Raw genomic sequence first — 19,306 nt, 5'->3', positions numbered from 1 at the left:
GGGGTTAAGAGGCGCCTCTTCGGCTCGTCGTCACCACATTCCTCTGCGGAGGAGACGACTCGCCGTTCTCCTGTCCTGCCAGCTACCAACCTAGACCTCTCCAGGGATCATTCGCGATCCCCTTCAGAGGATGGTCGTCCCTCGGGACATTGTGACCTGTCGCCCAGACCATCTACCTCTAAAGCTCCTGATGCGTTTGACGCACCACCTGATACTGCCACTGGGCCCTTCGGGGCTGCAGGGGTTTGAGCGCAAAACTGCGCCTCTTGCCCCCTGCCGATGTTGCTGCTGTTCCGGACTTAGCGCCTCGGCTCTCACCCTTAGGCGTTCGCGCCTCCGTTCCTGTTACGCGCCAGGGTTCCCCTGCGCGCCCACACCCTTCGGCGCCCTGTCACCATCCAGCAGTTCCTGAGGCAGCGCGCAAGCGCCCACCTGCGCATACGCGCCCTGTTCCTGACACGCCGCTCCTGTGCTCACCTGCGCATACGCATCCACCGGTGCCCCAGCAGCCACCTGCGCTCACGCGCCCTCCAGCGCCTCGGCGCCCCCCAGTTCCTGTTTCATCGCCCGCGGTCCAGGAGGCACCTGAGTTGGCGCACAGGCGTCCTCAGGTCCCTGCGGACTCGTCGCGCCCATCGGGGGAAAGGCACGGCGCGCGCCCACCCGCGGTTCCAGCTCCAGCGCCCACGCGCTCACCAACGCGCCCACGCGTTGCTTTGGACTCATCGCGCCCTCCTAGGGAGACGCGCCCACGCGCAGTTCCAGCACCAGCGCCCACGCGCTCACCAACTCGACCACGCGTCGCTACATCTCAGCGAGTCGCCCAAGAGGCTCCCAAGTTAGCGCACGGGCGCTCACGGTCGCCTCTGGGCTCTCCCTCTAAACCGCACGAGCTTGCACCTGATGCAATCGCGCACGACGCTCCGGTAACGCGCCCTGTTCCTGCGTGAGTTTCCAGTATCGCGCCATCCATTCACGCGTGACCCCGATCAGGGCCCATTTTAAGAACCCCAGCGCGAAGGCCGACAGGCAGACTCTTCTTCGTCGCGTTCCCCGCCCCGCAAGCGCAGACCAGCGCGCTCGCCAAAGGAGGGGCACTCCCCGGACAGGTCTAGGAGTTCTTCTTTTTCAGCCCTGCAGGCGAACCCTCGTTTGTCGACTCCTCCTAGGGATCCCTCGATCCCCTTCCCTCCAGAGGGGATGTTCGACAGCGCGACTGTCAGACAGCAGCCCTGGTTCGGCACCCTAGTCAGAGCCCTTGTACAGGCGATTAAGCCCGCCCTCTCTGATTCGGGTCACGAACCAGCGGCAGCTTCCTCCCCCCTGAAGAGGAAGAGAGGAGTCTCTCCCGTGGAACCTCCTCCGAGGCCTATTCTGTCTCCGCACAGATCCTTACGCAAGGCTCTTCCTCCCCCTCAGACCCTCTCGCCCTCCCCTGCGGAGGAGGATTACCCCTCCTCAGGAGAGTCGGATGAGCCGGAACACTCCCCCATCGCACCAATGGGGGAGGCTCCTCCTCTCCCCGAGAGGTCTTCTCGTCCAGAGGTGGAGAAGGACCTGCCCCCTTCGCTTCTCGAGTCCTGTATCCCGCCCAGGTGGGAGCTTAAGGACTCTTAAGACGATTCCCAAATCGCCAGCGAGGATCAGGCAGGAACCGTCTAGAGCTGTCGAGGATGTCCACGTGTCCCCCCAGGAAGAGCCACTGGGGACGGGAGACTTCGCTGCAAGTCCTTTGGGAGGAGAGCACCAAGAGTCAGAACACGCGTTCTGGCAAGTCCTGACCCTCATGAGGAACCTTAACTGGATCCCAGATCCTGAGGTCCCACCTCGTGAAGGGAAGGACATGGTCCAGGACCGCGTCTACGGCACTCAGAAACCCTCTAGGGCCAGTGCAGCTTTGCCCTGGTCTCAAGGGATGAAGAGTGCCAGGGACAAGATCGAGTGCTGGTAATAAGCTCCTCCCTCCTCCTCGAGTCCATCAGAGGAGGTACTTAGAGATCCTCGAGGAGTCTTCTCTGAGTCTTCCCTTACACCACTCCATGGAAGAGCTCACAGGGGGAGACCCTCTTGAGAGACTCTCCAACCGACACGTGTCCTTCTCAGCCACTGAGATCCTGAGCCAGGAGAAGGTCACTAAGTGCGCCATGCAGGCGACTTCGTGGCTCGACATCTGGCTGGGGTCTCTGGGCATCCTGGTGCGGTCCGAGGACCTCTCCAAAGAAAGCACCAGGAAGGCGCTGGAAACCTTTCTTCACTCGGGCACACGGACCATTGAGTTTCTGGCCCACCAAGTCTCGAGCTTGTGGGCCAACACAATCCTCAAGCGTCGGGACGCTGTGACCGAGAGGTTCCATCATAAGGTACCCAGTGCGGAGTCTAGCAGGCTCAGACACACTTCCGTTCTCGGTAAGAGCCTGTTTAAGCCTAAGGACGTGGAGCTCACTGTCGAGAGGTGGAGGAAATTCAACCAGGATTCACTCATCCACAGGGCCATGACATCGAGGCCCTACAAGCCTCCAGCAGTCCAGCAGCCTCGTCAGGCTAAGGACACAAAGAAGACGACCACCGCAGTGAAGCCCAAGGTGTCTAAGCCCTTTCCTGCTAAGAGCAGAAGGGGCAAGAAGTTCTCCAGGGGAGGCAAAAACCCTAGAGGTACCAGCCGAGGCCGGAAGCGCTAGGGTTGGCAATCCCCCTGCATGTCCACCAGTGGGGGGATGCCTTCAGAGTTGCGCGACAAGGTGGCAGCAACTCGGGACGGATGCCTGGACGATCTCCGTGATCTCTCTAGGTTATCACGTCCCGTTCACAGCCTCTCTACCTCCCCTGACAGGTAACCCAGTGTCGTTGAGCTCTTTTGTCATGGGATTGGCAAAAGGGCAGGCCCTCTGGGCCGAAGTCCAGACCATGTTGGAGAAGGACGCTCTCCAGGAGGTTGTAGACGGGTCCCCAGGCTTCTACAGTCGACTCTTTCTTGTGAGAAAGGCGTCTGGAGGCTGGAGACCCGTCATCGACCTCTCGACCCTGAACGGGTTTGTCAAGCAGACTCCGTTCAGTATGGAGACGGCAGACACGGTCAGGCTTGCAGTGAGACCACGAGAGTTCATGTGCACACTGGACCTTAAGGACGCGTACTTCCAGATCCCAATCCATCTGTCTTCAAGGAAGTACCTTAGATTTTGCCTAGACAACAAGATCTACCAGTTGAAGGTGCTGTGTTTCGGTCTTTCCACAGCTCCTCAGGTGTTCACCAGAGTTTTCACCATCATCGCTTCATGGGCCCACAGGATCGGCATCCGTCTCCTTCGTTATCTGCTCCTTCGTTATCTGGACGACTGGCTGATCCTAGCAGACTCGGAGGCAACACTTCTTCGCCACCGAGACAGACTCCTCGAAGTTTGCCAGGATCTAGGGATCGTGGTAAATCTCGAGAAGTCTTCCTTACAGCCCTATCAGAAACTGGTACATGTATATATCTAGGCATGGTCATAGACACCAATCTCCACAAAGCCTTCCCATCAGACGAAAGGATAGCAAGGATGAGGAAGGTTGCGAAACCTTTCCTCAATCGAGAGGAACTCCCAGCCCAATCGTGGTTTCGTCTCCTCGGCCACCTCTCCTCCCTGACCCGTCTCGTTCCCAACAGCCGCCTCAGAATGAGATCCCTCCAGTGGCGACTCAAGTCTCGGTGGAGTCAAGGACTCGACTCCCCGGACATCCTGATCCCCATGGGATCAGCGGAACGAGCGGACCCTAGTTGGTGGGTGGCAGACGAGAACCTACGAAAGGGAGTGGATCTTCTCGTCCCTTCCCCAGATTTGATGCTGTTTTCGGACTCATCAAACAAAGGGTGGGGGGCCCACGTTCTAAGCCACAGGACCTCAGGCCTGTGGTCAGAATCAGAAAAGTACCTTCACATAAACCTGCTAGAAATGAAGGCTGTATTCCTGGCACTTCAGAAGTTCCACCAAGTCCTGGCAGGCCACTCTGTGGTGGTGATGAGCAACAACACCACGGTCGTGACCTATATCAACAAGCAGGGAGGTACATTTTCGGAACAGCTATCCTATCTTGCAGTAGAGATCCTGAGATGGTCCTAAGTCCACTCGATTTCACTAGCGGCTCGCTTCATTCCAGGCAAAAGGAATGTGCTCGCCGACAGTCTGAGCAGAGCGACGCAGATGGTGAGTACCAAGTGGTCTTTGGATCCTCAGATAGCCAACAAAGTCCTGACTTTGTAGGGTTCCCCGACGGTGGATCTGTTTGCTACGGCGCTGAACACCAAGCTCCCGCTGTACTGCTCCCCAGTCCCGGACCCCAAGGCTCTCTGGCAAGATGCCTTCCAACAACGGTGGGACAACGTCGATGTGTACGCCTTTCCCCGGTTCTGTCTGATGAAGAGGGTACTCAACAAGACCAGAGCATCGGTCAATCTCTCAATGACCTTGATAGCTCCGCTATGGCATCATGCAGAGTGGTTCCCGGACCTTCTTTAGCTCCTCACAAAGATCCCGAGGGAGCTCCCTCCACGTCGCGAGCTACTCAAACAACCACACTCCAACATCTACCACAATGCCGTAGCTTTGCTTCGGCTTCACGCCTGGAGACTATCCAGCATCTCCTCACAGAGAGAGGAGGATGTCTGGCCACCTGCGCAAGTCATCCGCAGGAGTCTACCAGGCGAAGTGGCGAGTTTTCTGTGGTTGGTGCCGTGGAAGGGGTATCTCTCCCCTCGATGCCACTTAACCAGCAATAGCGGAGTTCCTCGTTTATCTGCGGTAAGAAATGCGCCTTTCAGTCTCGGCTGTGAAAGGCTATCGCTCAGCCTTAAGTCTCGCCTTCAGGCTCAAAGGAATGGACATTTCCTCCTCGCTGGAACTGTCTCTTCTCATATGGAGTTACGAGCTTACCTGCCCTCAGTCGGAAGTGAGACCTCCTCCTTGGAACGTGGTTCGAGTTCTCAGGTCTCCTAAGAGACCTCCCTACGAACCATTACGCCAGGCTTCTGATCGCCACCTTACCTGGAAAACGGTGTTCCTGCTAGCTTTGGCCTCGGCCAAGCGAGTCTGCGAACTTCATGGTCTCTTCTACAACGTCGCCCATTCAAGGGGATAGGGGGAGGTAACGTTCAGCTTCGTCCCTGAGTTTGTTGCCAAGACTCAGAACCCGGGAGTGCCGGACCCAAGGTTCGACTCTTTCCAGGTTTCGAGTCTCCGTTCTGTAACAGATGACCCAGACCATCTCCTATACTGTGCCCAGTCAGGAGTCTGAGGTTGTATCTTAAAAGAACAGCTGCAGTCCGCCCCCAGGTGCGAGCTTTGTTCGTGAGCACCGGGGAAACAAAGAGGAGGGTCACCAGGAATACCATCTCGGCCTGGATTCGCAAGGTAATTCATCTGGCCTTGAATCCTGACCCTCCTCCGTCAAATCGCCCTAGGGCGCATGACGTCAGGGGCGTGGCTACGTCCCTAGCCTTCAAGAAGAACTTTTCGGTGACGCAGGTCCTGCAAGCTGGGGTGTGGAAGCGTCAGACCACCTTCACGGCCCACTACCTGCAAGACGTGACACACAGGAGGTTCGATACGTTCTCTATCGGCCCTGTGGTGGCTGCACAACAGATGGTCTAACCTCAGACTCCTCATTGGACAAGTAGCAGAAGGTTGAGGGCATTGTTACCCTGTTTTAGTCTGTGTGAATGAAAAGATCTGTCTGGCCCTTTTTTTTTCTTCATTCTCTCCTCCCTTGGAGAAAAACAGCATCCTGGGTCCTTTGCACAGCTGACCTCGAACCTCTGCAGGTAAACCATGCTCCCTTGTGTACCTAGTATTAAGTTGCAATACTGTCATGTCCCCATACCCTGACGAGGTGGTATTGGGAGAGTCCTAGCCTAGATTTCCATCTGAAGAACTCTAGGTCAACTTCCTAGGACGAGTCACTGCTCACCTTCACACACAACTTACATAGGCCGCAGCAGTCTCACAACTGCCTGCGAGGAGCAGGGGCCCCCTCAACCCACGAGTTCTTTCAAACACGGGGTCGGGGTCCCCTCGCAAGCCAAAGCCAGTATGGCAGGGTACTTACCACCCTTCTTAAGGGTTAAGTCACCCCATTTAAATAGCGTGGTTTGTATTTCAGTTACGGAACAAATGACAAATTCGTAGATAATTTGTATTTTTCCTAACTATACAAACCTTAGCTATTTACAGTTATGTGGCCGCCAGCCTTGTCCCCCAAGATAAGTTCAACCTCTAAGTAAAGTGAAGTATTCACCGGTGTGTGTGAGGGGGGAGGGGTAGCTAGCTACCCCCCGCTAACTAGCGGCGGGGTAGGAAACCCTCGTTAAAACTTTTATGGCTCGTCGTTCAGCTACGCTAAAGTAATTACCCCATGTAAATAGCTAAGGTTTGTATAGTTAGGAAAAATATAAATTATCTACGAATTTGTCGTATTACTGGTTTTTTGGTACCTAAAGCAAATAATCAAACCATTGTTCTCTAGTCATGGGTAGTGCCATAGCCTCTGCACCATGGTCTTCCACTGTCTTTGGATAGAGTTCCTTGCTTGAGGGTACACTATGGCACACTGTTCTATCTTATTTTTTTTTTCCTTTTGTTTTTTAAAGTTTCAATAGTTTATATATGAAAGATTCATTCTTATGTTACTATTCTTTAAAAAAATATTTTAATTGTTGACTACTTCTTTTGTAGTTTATTTATTTCCTTTCCTCACCGGGCTATTTTCCCTATTGGAGCCCTGGGCTTATACAGTAGTATCTTGCTTTTCCAACTAGTGTTATAGCTTAGCAAATAATGATAATAATCTGGTCAGTAGCACCATTAATTCTGCCACAAGGTGATATAGGTTAATTGAATTCTGATGTTGAGATTCACAAAATCTTAAGCAAAAGCTTTGCCTCTGGTTGAAATATTTTGGAAGTTCTAAACTTGGATAACACGTTTCATTTTTAATTGAAATATGAAATAATTTACTTAGCATGACTGAGATTGTCTAACCTGATATAGATTAGAGAATATTCATATGCATATATAATTATTGTAATTTCATAACAGTGAAGCTATAATGCATTGTCTCATATATTGTCGTTACGGGTATTTCAGAAACAAAAGCCCAGTGACAGATGCTTTGAAAGCCAATGACCACCTATAATGTAGAAGCCGTCAACCATGATTATGTTCAGATGAGTTCCGACAGAAGGTCATCCACGTGTGAACCTGGATAACAATAGAAGGAGAGTGAATTTATCACTACAGTATAAGTAACGGAATAAGTAGGCTTCATTATCGTCGAAGATGACGTCTGATGATAAACGCTTCATGAATGACTGGACATGTGGAGGTGAGTGGCAATTGCAACATCTCGCTTTGAAGCATATTGTATACAGTACTGTACAGTATTTCACATGGTATTGTGGGTTTCTGTGCCATACCCTTTTGGCACTGAATATGAAAATACAAGGCAAAAAAGAAATTTCGGTGGAATAAAAATGATAATGAAATTAGTGATGCTGATGATAATAGTAACAATAATATTTATAGAAATGATGTTGATAATATAAAGATAATCACATAAACTGAATAGAGTTTGTAAGATAGTTCAGTTAGTACTTGGGGTAAAAAATCTTGTGAAATTTATGTAAATACTATACTGCATTTAGGGTTTTTAGAAAATGATTTATAAGATTATTTCAGTGCATTGGATAAAAATCTAGTGGTATTTATGTAAGTTGTATGTTGCATTTTAGGTTCTTAGTAAATTATTTTTATTTAGAAAAGAGTAAGGATTCCAAGAGTGTTTCCGATACTAATTGACTACTTCATTTCAGGCTCCTGAGGCTGACATCCTTCGCGTACCATACTGAGGAATATAGTTGACCGATACAGTGGCTCTCTGCCAAGACAAATCATATGACGTCTAATTTCAAGCTGTTGGTACGAACATCCTTCGTGTGCGATGCAAGAGAAGATATTTGACCAACACATCGTCTAGTAGCAAGAAATTTAGCTTATGTGTTTGTCATTACCCCTTTACTAAGAGGGGGACAATTGGTTTCACTTATAACTATGTTGTTTTTCACCTGATATATTTTGCAACATGTACTACAATGCAGCCATTTCCTTTCCAGTTACCTTGGGCTTAGTTTTGCTTGCTTCGATTCCCTATTCTCTCCTCATTCCACTTTTGAGCATTCTAACAATTTCAACTATTTTCACTATTCTCAGGTCTATGACATTCTACAGGTGTATTTTTCCTGTCTTCATTTTACCCGTCAGTGCCTATGTTTCTGTAGCACAAAGTACTGTAGACCTTATGTGCCCAATTCATTACCCCTCTCTTCTGATGAGGCCTTCTTTCAATGGCCTGTAGTCTATGTTTTTGTAACATAAAGTACTGTAGACCTTACGTTGCTGAATCATTGCCTGTCTCTTCTAATGAGGCCTTTTTCAATTGAATGTAGTCTTATGTTTCTGTAACCTAAAGTACTGTAGACCTTATGTGCCCAATTCATTGCCTGTCTCTGCTGGTAAGGCCTTTTATCAATTGCCTGTAGTCCTCCATTTTTAAATATAAAACTTACCCGCTGGTTATATAAGAATGGCTAAAGTCCCTAGACGCCCGGCAGAAAATTCAAAATCTCGCGGCTATCGCAGATATGCCAGGTGTACACTAGCGCCCTCGCGGTATTGAGGTAGAACTATACCAAACCCTTCAGTTCTTCTCTGCCGCCATTGCTGGCTGTAACTATTGGAAATTCTCTCGAAACTTACTCTGTTTTGGATGGTTATTTGGTGATGTACTCCATCTTTTGAGTTTTGGGCTTTCGCATAATTGATTTCCTTTTCATTTATTCTTGAAATCTTTTTGTTTTGGGGTTAATTTAGGTAAGTTAACCTTTGTTTATGTTTTTGGTCTCTCTTACCAATTCAATATGGCCGATCCCTCCCCTGTAATTCGGAAGTGTGTTAAAGGTTGTCGTACTCGACTTCCTAAGGCTTCTGTGGACCCTCATAGTATTTGTATTGAATGTAGGGGAAAGTCTTGTTCTATTGGGGATCGGTGTGATGAATGCATTTCGTTAACTGATAGCGAGTGGGTAACATATGAACGTTACATGAAAAGACAAGAGAGGGACAGGTTTAGGCGCAGTTCGGTTCGTTCTGTTGATTTGTCCTTACCTAATGTCATTGATCCTATTCCTTCCCCCGTAGTGGTAAATCAACAACAGAAGGAACCTTCTATGGAGGATATGTTAACCGCGATTCAGGCTCTCGGTGAAAGAGTCGAATCTTTAACTGCGGACAAAAATTAGATCTTGTCCGAGATCAATGGGCTGAAAAGTGGTGGCACGGGTGACCAACCAAATGGGAAAAGTGTTTCAAATGTGTTTAGTGTTGTGGAGGGTGCGTCTGCACGATCCTGTCGTTCACCCAGCCTACGACCTCTTTCAAGCTCCCGAACCCATGGGAGAAGTAATGTCGGATGGCAAAAGGGAACGAGAGGCTTCATCAATCGTGCAGACGTTCCCTCGAGCGTTCCTGCTGTCGTAACACAGGTCGCTCATCCTCATCGTAGAAATGATGAGGTTGGTGCGTTATCACCTTCCTCGGATGAAGGTTCGTTTAGCGAGACCTGGCGTCACGCTTCCAGACCGCTTAAAAGGAAGTCTCACGCGATCGTTCAGCGACACGAATTGCCTCCGGGTCGACCAGGCTGTAGTACCTGGGATACGCCTGAGCGTTTTCATTCGCCTGACGGTTGCACACCTGCAAAACGCTCTGACAGAGATCCTGTTGTTGACGTCGATGTGATACAGTCTGATTCAGAACTGATGCCTGTTTCTGATGTGACGGTTCATGCACCGCCGCTTCCGTCAGACTGGCTTTCATCATCCGAAAGTGGGAAGCGATTTGATAGCAAGGTAGAAGGCGATTTCCCATTAGAAAAGGAGTCTAATGTATTGCATAGTAGCGATCCTAAGTGGTCTATGCTTTTAGGTAAGAAACAGCAGCTCTCGTTGTTGATGCAGTCTTATCAACCTGCGGTTAGCAGTGTGGTTGGGCGTCAGTCTTCGGACCCATTGTCGCACAGGCGGCCTGTTGTCTCTGGCACTGACGTGTTATCGCACAGGCGATCTCCTAATCGCAGTGTTCAACGGCAGGATGAGTTGGAAGAGTCACATCAGGGAGCTGTTGCTAAACAAAAATCAACATCTGAATGTTTTTCTTCCAAAAGCGTTGACGTTCATAGGACAGGATGGTAACGGACGCGATGCGGAACGGCACCGGTGGCAAGTGGACACAACGCGTCACCGTGACGGCTCTCGGCAGTCTTCTCATGATGCGAAGGAGCGTCAGCGTGAACAGCAAGCGGGCGCAAGGCGTCCTCGCGACGGCTCACGTCAGTCGTCTCATGACGGCATAGAGCATCGGCGTCAGCGTCAACAGCAAGCGGACGCTAGGCGTCCACGCGATGGCTCACGTCAGTTGACTCTTGACGCCGAGCGTCAGTCCATCCGTGGCGTCACACATCAGTCAACCTCGACCACCCCACTTCAGTTGGATGCTGTTTCCCAAACTGATTGCGATTTTAAACGGAAAACTTTTGATCGCCCGATAGAAGGAGATCTCGAACATCGCAAATGTTCTCATTTCGACACTGACTCCTCGGTTCAGGCTGCAGCAACAGCTGCACTGCCAGAAGATGAATCAGAGGAGGTTTCTGACCTGGACGAACCGTTGGAAGCTATTTCGGAAGAGGAAGAAGAGAAACTTCCTCAACATTCAGTGGATCTCAAAAAATTAATGTTGATTTTCACGGGAATCTTTCCAGACCACTTTACTCCTATGGCTCCACGTTCTCCCCCATCGTAATTTACCCTGGGGAAGGCTACTAAAGTGCCTATTTTTACTAAGATGGTGCTCTCACGCTCTTCTAAAAGAGCCTTGAAGCTGATGGGAACTTGGATGGGATCAAAGAGGACTCTTGGCAAAACGGGCTTTGCCTTTCCTCCCACAAGATTGGCTTCCAAATCCAGCTTTGGTATGAGACAGGGGAAGTTTTGTGCTTGGGAGTTCCTGCCTCTGCCCAGGGAGATTTCTTGAGCCTTGTGGACTCCTCTCGTCGTCTGGCCTTGAGGAAAACGAAAGTGTGGTGGTCTGTGATAGAGTTTGATCATCTTCTTAAAGGCATGTTCAGGGCCTTTGAAGTTTTTACTATTTAGGTTGGTCTTTGGGAGCCCTAGAGAAAAAGGTCTCTGAAATGAAAGGCGCGGACACTAGCAGTCTCATTCATTTGATGTCTTGTATGGACAAGGGAGTTAGGGATGGCTCTAACGAGTTGGCTGCTCTTTTCACGGCTGGAGTGATTGAGAACAGGGCCACTATATGTACCTTTCTCTCAGCGGGAGTTTCCCCTTACCAGAGATCGGAATTGCTATTCTCTCCACTGTCCTCTACTTTTCTGGGTCGATCTGTGGCGCCGGGTGAAAAGTCCTTCTTATATATCTTTTCTGATGAAACCTTCCAATTATACCAGAGAAAGAAAAAAGCATGGAATGCTGAGTTTACTACCCTCGCGCGAGCACCTTTTGGGTGTCGTGTATAAAGCAAAGGCGCGTGAAAACCACTATTCACAGGTTGTCTTCCATTTAGTTAATTCCTTCGCCAAAGGGATGGGCTGATACAACGGTCCTAGCCAACCACCAGCGCCACGACGCGAGCGCCATCTGAACTACATCCTTCTTTTTGGAATACAAAGTGTTGAATTGTTTTGTTGTGCTCTCGGTCTTTTTTACTTTATTCTCCCAAGAGTTGGTAGGGGAAGCTGTCACTGCTTTAACCCAAAAGGCTACGCATGATCTAGTGGCTAATATGGCCAGGAAGGTTCTGCCTTCTTCTTTTTCGTCCCGTAAACCAAAAGAAGGTACTTCTGGGGTACGACCCTCTCAGCCCTTTCGTGGTAAGCCTACCGGAAGGGGTTCCTTCAGGTACGACGGGAGGAAACATAAGAAGAGAGGAGCCAAGACCGGCCGGGGTAGAGTCTAACTGCCCTAGCCTTCAGACAGCAGTAGGTGCCAGGCTGAATTACTTCTGGAAGGCCTGGGAGAAGAATGGAGCGGACCCTTGGTTCGTCCTAGTGTTGAAGGAGGGATACAAGATCCCATTCTTATCAAATCCTCCACTAGTCACAGATCAGGTGGATCTTTCGCCCAGGTACAGGGAGGGGCCAAAGAGGCAGGCCATGCGGCTTCAGATGTCTCTGTTACTAGAGAAGCGAGCGATAGAGAGGGTACAGGATTTAACATCACCGGGGTTTTACAACCAACTATTCTTGGTACCCAAGAGTTCAGGAGAATGGAGACCAGTTCTGGACGTAAGTGTTCTAAATGGCTACGTCCAGAACACGAAGTTTACCATGGAAACACAGAAGACGGTTTTGGCAACGGTAAGGAAGGGCGATTGGATGGTTTCATTAGATCTTTAAGACGCCTACTTCCATATTCCAATCCACCCCAGCTGCAGGCGTTATCTGAGGTTTATGTACGGAAACAAGGTCTTCCAGTTCAGAGCCTTATGTTTCGGTCTCAGCACAGCTCCTCTGTTGTTCACCAAAATCATGCTGAATGTTGCAAGCATGCTGCATTCAAGGAGAATCAGGGCCTCCCTGTACCTGGACGATTGGCTTATAAGAGCCACCTCAGCCGATTGCTGTTTGAAGGACCTGCAAATGACATTGGTTTTGACCAAGGAATTGGGACTCCTGGTGAGTTCGAAGAAATCACAGCTGACTCCATCCCAGAAGATTCTTTATTTGGGGATAGAGATTCAGAGTCAGAGTTTTCAGGCTTTTCCATCGCCTGTAAGGATCCAAACAGCACTCCTAAAACTTCGAGCTTTTTTAAAGAAGGACGTCAGTTCAGTGAGGGAATGGATGAGCCTTCTGGGGACACTCTCATCATTGGAGAAGTTTGTGTCTCTGGGGAGGTTACATTTACGCCCCCTTTCAGTTTCACCTCAATTGGCATTGAAAGAAAGGGGACAGTCTCGACAGGGAAAGTATTCCCATCACGACTTCCATAAAAACACATCTTCAGTGGTGGAACAACGAACACAGATTGAAGGAAGGCCGGTCGTTGAATCAGAAGAGCCCAGACTTCGTGTTGTTTTCCGACGCCTCAAACTCGGGGTGGGGAGCAACATTAGGGAAGAAGGAGCTGTCGGGTCTGTGTGGATGGTAGAGCAAAAAACTCTCCACATAAACCAAAAGGAGCTATTGGCAGTACATCTGGCCCTCAAAGGCTTCGAGGAGCAGATCCTGGGCAAAGTGGTCCAAATCAATGCGGACAGTACCACAGCTCTAGCCTATATAGCGAAGCAGGGCGGGACCCACTCATGGTATCTGTACGAGATAGCGAGACCTCTTCTCGTATGGGCAGAGGAAAGGAAAGTGACTTTATTGACTCGTTTTATTCAGGGGGTCAAGAATGTAAGTGCGGACAGACTCAGCAGGAGAGATCAGGTTCTTCCCACGGAATGGATGTTGCACCCAGAGGTCTGCCAGAGTCTGTGGCAGGTATGGGGTCGTCCTATCATAGATCTTTTTGCAACCGCAAAGATGAAGAGACTGGAGTGCTACTGCTCACCGGTACCGGATCCCGAGGCCATGCACATAGACGCTTTCCTAACGAATTGATCACATTTGGAGGTGTATGCATTCCCACCGTTCAAGGTTCTATACAAGGTGATGCAGAAGTTCGTGTCGCACGAAGGAACCAGGATGACTCTAATAGCTCCGTTCTGGCCGTTAAGAAGCTGGTTTCCAGGGGTACTGGAATGGATGGTAGATGTCCCGAGAAGCCTTCCCTTAAGACTAGATCTTCTCAGGCAACCTCACTTAGCACGAAACCACCTAAACCTCCGAGCTCTACGTCTGACTGCCTTCAGACTATCGAAAAAGTCGCTAGATCTAGAGGCTTTTCAAAGAAGGCAGCCAAGGCTATTGCGGGAGCAAGGAGGTCTTCTACCATCAAGGTGTATCAGTCCAAGTGGGAATTGTTCAGAGAATGGTGTAGAGCTAATTCGGTTTCTTCATCCAGTACCTCTATAACTCAGATGGCAGATTTCTTCCTAGACCTCAGAAATAAGCATAACTTCTCGTCCTCTACAATCAAAGGTTACAGAAGTATGTTAGCGACGGTCTTTAGACACAGGAACTTGAACCTTTCCAACAATAAGGATTTCAGGTTTTGTTTAAGTCTTTTGATACCTCAAAGAAAAGACAACCAGATTCACTTGCCTAGAACCTGGATGTGGTTCTTTAATATCTCATGAGTGACAGATTTGAACCTTTACACTCGGCCTCTTTTAAGGATCTAACCTTGAAAACTCTGTTTCTGGTTAGCTTAGCCACTGCTAAAAGGGTTAGTGAAGTTCACGCTTTAAGCAGGAACATTGGTTTCCGAGATGGGAAAGCCATATGCTCCTTACAGTTGGGATTTTTGGCCAAGAATGAAAAGCCTTCCCATCCTCGGCCGAAGTCTTTTGAGATCCCTAACCTCTATGATGTGGTGGGAGAGGAGTTGGAGAAAGTGCTCTGCCCTGTAAGAGCTTTAAGATTCTATTTGGACAGAACTAAGAGTTTGAGAGGCGACTCAGACGCTCTGTGGTGTGCAGTTAGAAAACCTTCACTGCCCATGTCAACAGTCAAAGAACGCCTTATCCATTTTCATAAGGTTCTTGATTAGAGAGGCCCACACCCAGTGTGATGAGGCAGACCAGAGGCTTCTCAAGGTGAAGACGCATGAAGTCAAAGTGGTAGCGACTTCAGTGGCTTTTAAACAGAACCGTTCTCTGCAAAGTTTGATGGATACAAGTTTCTGGAGAAGTAAGTCTGTATTCGCATCCCATTATTTAAAACATGTTCAGACTCCCTATGAGGACTGTTATATGTTGGGTCCATTCGTGGCGGCGAATGTGATAGTAGGTGAATGATCTACCACTACGTTCCCTATTTTCCTAATACCCTTTTCTATCTCTTGGAACTTGTAAAGTTATGGTTGTATGTGGAGATTGGTCGTCAGTCGTCCGCAATCTATTGTTTGGTCAGGTGGTCAATTTGCTCCCAGAGTGTGCTCTGAACAACGGTATTAGTTGAGGTACTGTCATGTTATAGATTATAGCACCGTTTGACAGCTCCTAGAGATCATCAGCCCCCTGGGTGGACCGCTGGATCTCCTAAGGATAGCAGACAAAATGAGGCAGAGCATCATTGCAGTCAGCTTCCTTATCAGGTGAGAACCTCTTAAGTTGTTTATGTAACTCTTAAGTGAATTTCCAATTATGTTGCTGTCTCTTACCCGCCACCAAGGGTATCAATCAGCTATTCTTATATAACCATTTGGTAAGTTTTATATTTAAAAATGATATTTTCATAATTAAATAAATTTTTTAATATACTTACCCGCTGGTTATATAAGTTAAAAACCCACCCTCCTCCCCTCTAGAGACTATGGGGCATGGAAGATCTGAAGGGTTTGGTATAGTTCTACCTGAATACCGCAAGGGCGCTAGTGTACACCTGGCATATCTGCGATAGCCGCGAGATTTTGAATTTTCTGCTGGGCGTCTAGGGACTTTAGCCATTCTCATATAACCACCGTGTAAGTATATTCAAAAATTTATTTTATGATGATAATATCATTTCATTCATGCTGCAGCAAATCTCTACTACTCTCTCACTTCTTCCTTCTCAGTCTAGTGTGCCCCACCGGTAATAAAATTATTCTACTTCTAGGAGCCGTCCGTCAATCTTGTCACTGATCTCCGCTTTCCTCTCTTTGCCATTCATCAGTGTGATACAATTTTGTCTTAAAATATTTCCAACCACCTTCTAGATTTGGAATCCAGAGCACTGCACATATATGGCAGTATCTAGCATTACGTTTAGAAGACGGTGCAACTGCTGAGCCAGTTTTTAATAAGTTCAGACCATACTCAAGCATTCTTATTCCTATTTGATTCCTTTATTGCAGGCCATCCTCTTTTCCTTTGTATTCTTTCTATGCAAGTCTCTATTCACATTTTCTTTATCATGGATGTCTGGTTCTGCTGTTTTTATGAATATGGTTGTTATTTCAGATGGCCCTGGGCACTTTTCTATTTGTCATTCTCCCAAGTACTTTTAATTTCTTGAGCTGTTTTTTTTTTTTTTTTTTATTAGTTATACTCTTATTTGGCTAACATAATTCAGTTCCCTTTCATGTCTATGTCCAGAAAATTTCCAGCGTATTACTTTGTGTGTTCCATACAGTTAATCTTTACTCTCAACATCTGCTTTTTCCTCCTTTGTATACTAAGCGCTCTCATATTTCACTTAATTGTCACTCTGTTTTCCAGCATTTTGACTTCGGTTCCTCATTTGCAGTTTAATCAAAGTCATAATATTCAAAGTTGCTCATTATCTTGGTTATTGGTCATTTCTTTGTTGTACAGGGTAGTACAGACCTTCTTTATCTATCATCTGTGTGTGCACTCTTGATTAGAATTAGTTTAGTGTGTTCTCAAAGCATCATATATAATTTACGTCTTTTGTGACTTGTCTAAATAAAATAAAAGTTCTAACACCACTTTCTCCATCCCATTTGCTTTTTCTAAGAATCTGGGCTTAGAAATATATTAATCTATGTACAATATATTTTGTAGACCCAAAGTAGGCTTTGGGACATGTACCAGAATCAAACACATTTCTTCTTTTTTTCCATATTACTTTATTCTCTATCTACTTATACATACAATCACATACATGAACAGTTTTACCTTGAATATTAATCTAAACCTGAACCTTATCACTAAATTTCACAGTGGATGCTGTATTACACCATCAAAATTGACTTTATTGCAAATATAGCACCATAAACGTAACACTACAATATTACAGTACTGTACTTCATATTACAAAATTTAAACAATCTTTTTTTCTTGCCTTTACGTACTATACTTCCTCCCCAAAATCATTCTTTCTAATAAGTCACTTTTATATACATATATACTGTACACAAAAACATAACACAAATTGCTTCCTATCCTTTCTATTCACTTTAAGTTACCATGAAACACTTTGCAGATTTCAACAACTGCTCTTTTCATATGAAAGAGAATGTCCATCAGTTTTTTATACAATTTACCCTACCGGAGACATCGTCACATTCAAATAATTATCACTGTACTCAATGCCTTTTCAACTGTTATATCAATCACTTTTATATCATTCTTTCCAATCCTTTGGTTGTAACTCCCATAAGATTCTAGACATTTGAATTTGTATGGAAGAATATTTAGTCTCATGTCTCTGCAGTTTCACTTCCTAAGTTCTAGCCATTGCTCACTGTACAGCTTGTACACGTATCTGCTCTGATTCTTGAGACGTTCATTTGATCAACTCAACATTCCTGCGAAAGAAGATAGAATTGTGGGAACAGGCAAATACATAGAAATTTAAAATTTAACAAAACCTGATATCATTCTAAACACCTTGTAGTCTATTACCTATGGTACACTATTAAGAGTTACACCTTTTTTTGGCCAGTTAATGTATATTGCAGAGTGCGCACTAGTTTTCATTTTATGTCAATTCTTTCCTTCAGGGGGCTAGACAAAGAGACCTAGGTTTCCCAACTCTTTTCTGTCAACTTGTTCTTCACTCATCACATGTCGAGGAGCACTTAGATTTTGAGTTCTTAGCTTTTATTCCAAACACTCAATGTCACATCTCTGGACCAGTTCCTCATTTTGCAATACTCCAGCTATCAGTCTTGGTTCTTGTAAGATGTATCACCTTGTATTATAATTAAATCCCATTCTTAGGAACACCACTTTCAGTACTTTTAAATCCTAATAAAATCAAGCTTTGTTTTGGCTTCTAAACTTCTCTATTATCCTAAAACTTCTACCCATCCTGTGTATATGTTTGGTTTCAGTCTACCTGTGACACATGTGCTGTATCAAATAGTTTTCCCAAATTCCTAGCATTTCTGCTTTTGTGGTCCCTACTTGCAGAAAGTAGGCCAAGGCAGGTATTCACTGTATCCATAGTCACTGGACTTTTCCAAACATGTCCTCTACTTTTTGTTGCATTAAGAATCTTATTCCATTTGGACTACTCACCCTCCTCTTAACCCTAACCTTTCTCAGCGTTTGAAGGCTGTTGCTTTAGTTATAGTCTGTAAATCTTGTTTTCCCTTCATTTGTAATACAATCTTCCAAATTTGGTCCCACTTCTTCAGAATCTCCACTTTCCTTTCAAGTATCTGCTGCATAACAACACACACCCAAGTTGTGTGTCATTTTATTTTGTCATTAATATAACTCAAGTCCTCTACTTTCTAAGACCTCTCCATCTATTACAACTTCGTTCTTCCATTTTCTATCTGCAATTGCTCTTTCTCGGGTTGTTGAACCTGTTTTCCATCATCAGTATAAGCTTTGTGCATCTGGTCATTGTCAACATAACCTTAAAAAAGGTTCTCTTTATCATCTTGACCTTTCTGAGACATGAAATAGGCTATCTTTACACTTTTTGGCAGAACTATATGTTCTTTTATCTCCCTATTCTTACCCATGATTTCTAGTCCCTTTAGTAGGTTTTCTTAATCCTGGTGCTCTCACATTTACTGATTTCCTGACCAACTTCATAATCCACACTCATCATATGGCCAAATCATCTTGTGTCTTTTGAGATCTCCAGCTGTCCTACAGCCAATATATTGTGTATTCTTCTCACTTTTCTCTGCCCATTTCCATTTTACTTGTTGCCTCTCTCATATTTCTACTGCATTTAGTAATACAGGCTTCTTGTATCCATCCCAAAGCTGTTCTTTCTACTGATGGAACATTTTTATTATAATAGTCTAGATATCTCCATTTTTATGCTGAAAACTCTTAACTGCTCAGTCAACTGATTTGCTGTCCAATATCTCTCCAATGTAACAGAAATATTCTACTTCTTCTGAGAAATTCTCATCTCTCACAACCAGGCATAGGGTACACAGTAAAGAAGCTATCTCACACAACCATGTAGCCTCTTTATTTGATTATACTTTTTTCCTTTTCTTCATTTTCAGTCATAACTTTATTTACGAGTACAGCATGTTTATCTTTACTCCGCTTGCTAAGTTCCACTCTTTCACCTAAATATTTCCGTCGTCTTTCCCCCAGGTTCTGATTTTAAAACAAGGTCATTAAGATGAAGAAGCTCCCAGTGTTATGTACTTACTGTACTGGCTTCAAGTATCTTG

This window comes from Palaemon carinicauda, chromosome 32 (assembly GCF_036898095.1).
Source record: "Palaemon carinicauda isolate YSFRI2023 chromosome 32, ASM3689809v2, whole genome shotgun sequence".
NCBI classification, from domain to species: domain Eukaryota; kingdom Metazoa; phylum Arthropoda; class Malacostraca; order Decapoda; family Palaemonidae; genus Palaemon; species Palaemon carinicauda.
This window is presented reverse-complemented; position numbering follows the sequence as displayed.